Source organism: Liolophura sinensis, chromosome 5, assembly GCF_032854445.1.
Source record: "Liolophura sinensis isolate JHLJ2023 chromosome 5, CUHK_Ljap_v2, whole genome shotgun sequence".
Classification (NCBI taxonomy): Eukaryota; Metazoa; Mollusca; class Polyplacophora; order Chitonida; family Chitonidae; genus Liolophura; species Liolophura sinensis.
This window is the reverse complement of record NC_088299.1, coordinates 17,564,486-17,570,716: the sequence shown is the minus strand read 5'-3', so window position 1 is coordinate 17,570,716 and position 6,231 is coordinate 17,564,486.

Genomic DNA, 6,231 nt, shown 5'->3' with positions numbered 1-6,231 from the left:
ATAAATCTATACTGCCGTGAGATCACACACTGCAAGAGATAAAATGGACTTCATTTATTACGGTGATATGATACTAAAACGTCTAAACAATTTCAAATATAGCAGTAGGCCTATCAGTAACAGGGCTTACAGTTAAATCGATAGCAGTTTAGGTAGCTGGTTTCAGCCTCCGTCAAACATGTTGAACTCCGCCCAATATCCATCATGACTCTGGTTTTAAAGAATTCTGATGTCAGCCGAGGCATTGGGTAATTGCCGTCGAAACCAAGCTTATGGACTTTACATTATGCATTAGAAAAACTGTTATAACTTCATTTTCCTTGCAAGAATATGAGCTTCCCACACCAATGTGTAGAGTGTTGTTACGTGTCACTGACCAAAGGCTGAATATATGAGACGCTCTAAAGAAATAGACTATAGGTAAGGTAATGCTGTGCTCGACCATGTTTACGTTTGCATGTATCTGCGCTGTGTGAATGGTGTTCAGACATATTAGTTCCAAAGAAATACGACATGTTTCCATAAGACCATAAGGTTTGTGTATCACCGAACTTCGTCAAATTGTCTCGGAGCATCGACAGCGTTAATATGTGAGCGTATGTCTGTTCAACAGTAGGCACGGACTCACCAACGAAGTAGATGTATTAGGCATATTTACCGATTAGATCTATGACCTCTATCATGACCTTTATCATGTCAGCACAATGTTACTGAGCTATTCTTTTCAAATGCAGCATAATTCCAAAACAACTGAAATTCAGCTCCGGAATTTATACACAGCTGACCAAGAAGGTCAGCTGTATATAAATATCATAGAAAAGTATGATATTTATAAGTCTTCTCCTTTAAAAGATAATTTTAATCTATCATTTTCTTCCTAATTTCATAATATGTAAATATAGGCTGCATGTAAATATATCTGCTTTTGATAATCTACAGAAATATAACTTTACGTATTCAACAAATCGCTTCCAGTCGTCCTTTGTGGCGGGTTCTATGAACTTGCACTATTTAAGTGAGCCTGAACGCAAGCCGGCGGATACACTATCCGTTTGTTTGTGTTCTTCTATGGTTAACATTGTAGTCCCTAAAAACATCAAGCATCTATAGCCTGCCCCAATAGCTCAGTCGGAGAATTGACGGCTGCGGTATTTGGGTTCGAATCACAATTGTTTGTGGAACAATGCCTTAAATGTTCAAGTGTTACGCAGTAAGTCCAGACTTAAAAGTGTAAACAATAATCCAGTCACAACAACGGTGTGACGCCAGAGCACTGGTGTCACGTCACAACAGTGGTTTAAATATAGGTTATTACACGAGAATATACTGGGTGTGTAAGATTGTGAACAGTGAATCGGTCTTCGAGAAACTCCGTCAGAAAGTAAATCTGAATTGACTGAAGCTTACATATAATATGGGAAAGTCTTATAGTATATCTCTGTCACATTGAAATAACCAGGCCTTGAGATACCGAAAATGTTTATCAGGACCACAAATTAGACCCACAAGTTCACCTTAGTACAAACTCTTAGTACAAGCTCTTCATATTTGTGCCTAAAGGAATTGATGACGTCACTCAATCTTCCTGACACTGGCAACATTTGGTGCATTTGAAATGAAGGCGAGGAATGAAACTGTTAGAAAATAAACTTCACATGGATCAGACACGAATAGATACCCTTCATATATAACATTCTTATGGTCAGTTAGACAAAGGATTGATGTCACAACAAGCGTTTAAAGCCGTCCGAAAGGAGTGGCTTGTATGGTTTTCTCAGATAGCTCAGTGGGATATCGGAATGTTTTAAAGCCTTGTGCTCGTGGAGTTGTCAAGTTGTCATCTATCACCAGCGTGGATTCTTGAAAAATGATCACCTGCTCTGACAATAGCGAAACGTCGCAGCAAAGAAGGGAAACCTACTGCATTATCTTTTGAAACTTATCCGACCCAGGCTGAATAATTGCCATGCAGACATATTTGGGTCAGTCCTTCCCGCATGAATTTATTTATTTTTTTGATTGGTGTTTTACGCCGTACTCAAGAATATTTCACTTATACAACGGCGGCCAGCATTATGGTGGGTAGAAATCGGGCAGAGCCCGGGGGAAACCTACGACCATCCGCAGGTTGCTGGCAGACCTTCGCACGTACGCCCAGAGAGGAAACAGGAGCTGGACTTGAACTCACAGCGACCGCATTGGTGAGAGACTCAGGGTCATTACGCTGCTCTAGCTAACCAACTGAGCCACGGAGGCCCTTTCCCGCATGAAGGAACATCATTGAACTAACTGACCCATTTCAACACGACTGTTTGAAAATTGCTCTGTTTTCTACGCTGGTAGACATCTGAAAATGCGAGTCAGTTTCCTAAAAGATTATTTACCGAGTAATTTTATAATTTCCCACAGTTTGTTTCAAGACCTCTTTCCTTGTGGTATTTTGCTACTTTATTTCAGGGATGTGTTCAAATGTCACAATTATGCCATTCTGTTAAATGAAGAAGCTGATTATAACCAAAGGGAGATTTAAGTCATTTTTTAGCAAATCCTAGCCGGATTTGATATTTAAAACACTTCCTTCGGTAGTCCGAATAAAACTTCCAAATGGGCTGCATCCTGTCATGACTTTGAAAACAGACAGGCTGGAACACGCTAGTGAGATGATAGGAGAGGCTTGGTGAATAGCCATGTACATAGGCAGATTTTTTATTACGAAAACAGGGTGGAACTTCAGATACTTTTATGCAGATAAATGAAAACAAGAAATTTGTCCAAGGAGTTGGTCTAGGCAACGCAAATAATACAATTGACAATGTGAGTAGGCCTAATGGAGACAGTTGACTGGTGTATCCACACCCCTTAGTAGTTATGTCGCTTTGAATTCGCGTTAATGTTGCGTCCCACCAAAGCTGAACAAGTTTTGTGCGTGAGCTATGCCGCAGGTGGTTGGCCAATCTCTGTTACATGAGGTGAATCAACGAGCCACTCGGGAACCAAAAGTGGGATTGTTTCGCCGCCCAGCTCTTCCCGCTGAAATGGAACAATCGGCGACGGAAAGCCAAACTCAACCCTTGGGTTAAGGTAAAGTATTCGGTAAAAACAAATGCAGTGATGTTAATTCCAATATATTAGACTTCAGTGTTCTAGAATTACTCAAAAAGCTCAAAAAAGGCCTCAAGATAAGTGTTAGAAATTCGAAACAATCATTGAACATACTGAGAATTTTTTGCAAAAAGCAAATCTAGAGTAATGTGTTGTTGAGAATAACACACAAGAACTGATACATGACAGATCAGGTGACTACTCTGCCCAGTCTAACGTTTCAACGTTTTCGGCCTGTAGAAATGCTCTGCATACAGCAGAAAGATTGTCCTTCTGAGATGTTACCCCATGGTGCCGGACAAATGGGGCGACTATTGGGCGCAGAATTTCGTCATGGTATCTTACCGCACTCCGTGATGAAATGAAGTTGAGTGCGATGGCCATGACTTCTCCCTGCCAAGAGAAGTACCCGACCACCACTGTAGTGCATCCTTGGTATGACGGCGACGTCGGCATAGCGTTGACCGACCCGCCGTCAAACCCGCTGCCTCCCATCGACTCCGTGTAGTTGAAAAATAGATTAATCCGAAAACATAAAACGCCGTTATGGTGCCAAAGGCCAACGAGCATGAATGTTAACAGAGTCATACCATGATTAATACCAAGGTCTATAGCCTGGAGTGATCTGCGGGCTCTCAAATTAGCGTCTCTGGGCCGAATCCCTGGCCTGGGTGCCCGGGAAGACCTTACAGATCACTGATTACTAAAGATAAGGCCACACATCTCTGACGGGTCAAAATGGTGCATAGGCTTGAAATCGACAACACTTTGGTTTTGGAGACGGGAGTGTACCCTGGTGTAGGGTTTTCCTCTTGGCCATCCCTCGCTACTCTACTGAAAAAATCGCATTTTACTGTGAAATATTGCAAAAACAAAAGTGTTGCGTTTATATTTTTGCTCAGTAAGCATATTCTCTGCCATTTGGGTTACAAGTGTCAAGCTATCACCCAAAATGCTATAATCTAAGTACACTGACAAGTACGTTGACATATACTTTGATACGCTATGATTTTAGATGCTAAACCTCTACAGTCATATACCCCGACATTGGCCGTGATATTGAGGAACAGACTACAGCATAAAGCTTACCCGTAGCTAGTCAAATGGACGTCGTAATACTTCACACAACATACCTCTAGCTAGTCAAATGGACGTTGTAATACCTCAGACAACATAACTCTAGCTGGTCGAGAGCCTTTGTGCTCTCAGCTTTTGTTTAGTGGTCACCCAGTTTGAGGGTGGTGCGACATTACGTTCTGTCGCTCTTAGCGGCAGGACGTGTTCACTAGACTCTCTGTAAATAGCCTGTACATAGTTTAGTGCTTTTCCACTTTGTAATACCTTATCTATTTTGCACTCAGCATCCACACTGTTCCAAAAGCATAGTTGTGTTCCTATCTTTAGGGTAGTAGTTCTCGCCCTGGCCCACAATGTTGTGGGCAGGACGAGTAAATAGACCCTTAAGCCTTAAGCTTGTAATACAGAGAGGTGTACAACCGGTTGATGTACACAAACGGCTAAAGGAGTTAGTGGGAAGTGGGCCTAATGTCTTAAAGGGACTAATCAATGTCTCTAGAGTTGTCTGGAATGTTACGGTGGCTACGCAAACTGTGAAGGAACAGCTGTTGGCTAGTGGCTTCACATTCAAAGGGGTAGATTGTCCAATATATGATGTGGAGGAACAAAGGCTCCTGGTTAGATCTCGATGTCCGATCGAGGTGCCCCATGACACTGTTCGAGGTTTGATGTCCCGGTATGGCACGGTCCATCACATCAGCCGGGAACATTACCTTTTTGATAGGTCACTTGAGCATGGTATGCGCCGTATTTACATGAGCGGTGTGACCGAGATAATTCCACAATAAACTCCGGTTGGGAATTTTAGAATTCCTGTGTGGTACAGATTACAATTACCTAAACCGTGTTTTCTTTTGGGTGACTTTAATGCCCGCAGTGTTCTCTGAGGTCTCTGAACGTAACCAGAAGGGCTCTGTATCGGAGGATTTTATATCTAATAACTCTCTATGCGTCTTAAATGATGTCAGACATACTTAACTTCATCCTGCAAAGGGCACTTATTCGGTCATTGATTTGGCTCTGGCTGATGCAGGGCTAAGGTCGGAATTCAGCTGGAGCGTCCATGATGATCTGTGCGGGAGCGACCACTTCCCCACCATACTTACCCTTGATTTTTTTTTTTTTTTTTTTTTGATTGGTGTTTTACGCCGTACTCAAGAATATTTCACTTATACGACGGCGGCCAGTATTATGGTGGGTAGAAACCGGGCAGAGCCCGGGGGAAACCCACGACCATCTGCAGGTTGCTTCCAGACCTTCCCACTTACGGCCGGAGAGGAAGCCAGCATGAGCTGGACTTGAACTCACAGCGACCGCATTGGTGAGAGGCTCCTGGGTCATTACGCTGCGCTAGCGCGCTAACCGACTGAGCCACGGAGGCCCCTACTTACCCTTGAGGAGCCGGTATCTTCCTCCCTTCCGCGCTTTAATTATGATAAAGCAGACTGGCCCCGCTTTGCTTTTCTGTGTGGTCAAACACTTACTAGCGACCTAGTATCCCGAAATCATGTGCGGTTCCCCGAATTAAGAAACCGTGGTTCACGGAGGACTGTAAACGAAAGGAAACGTGCTGAGCGCGTGTACCGATGTAGACCATCTCCCGGTAATTTAGATTTATTTATTTATTTATTTGATTGGTGTTTTACGCCGTACTCAAGAATATTTCACTTATACGACGGCGGCCAGCAATATGGTGGGTGGAAACCGGGCACAGCCCGGGGGAAACCCACCACCATCCGCAGGTTGCTGACAGACCTTCCCACTTACGGCCGGAGAGGAAGCATCAAAGGCAAGGGATCCAATGTCACTGTCAATCATCTTAAAGACGGGAATAATTCTTTGACAGAAAAACTTGACATAGCCATAGGTTGGGCGCTTTATTTGCGCACCATTCGCCTTCAGATAATTACTTGCCTCAGTTCTAGCGTAACAAGGAACGGGCGGAGGCAAGCCCTCTTGATTTTACATCCTCAAATGAAGAATTCTACAATGCTACATTTTCCCTACATGAACTATCCGCGTCCCTGAGCAAGACCCATGACTCAGCTCCAG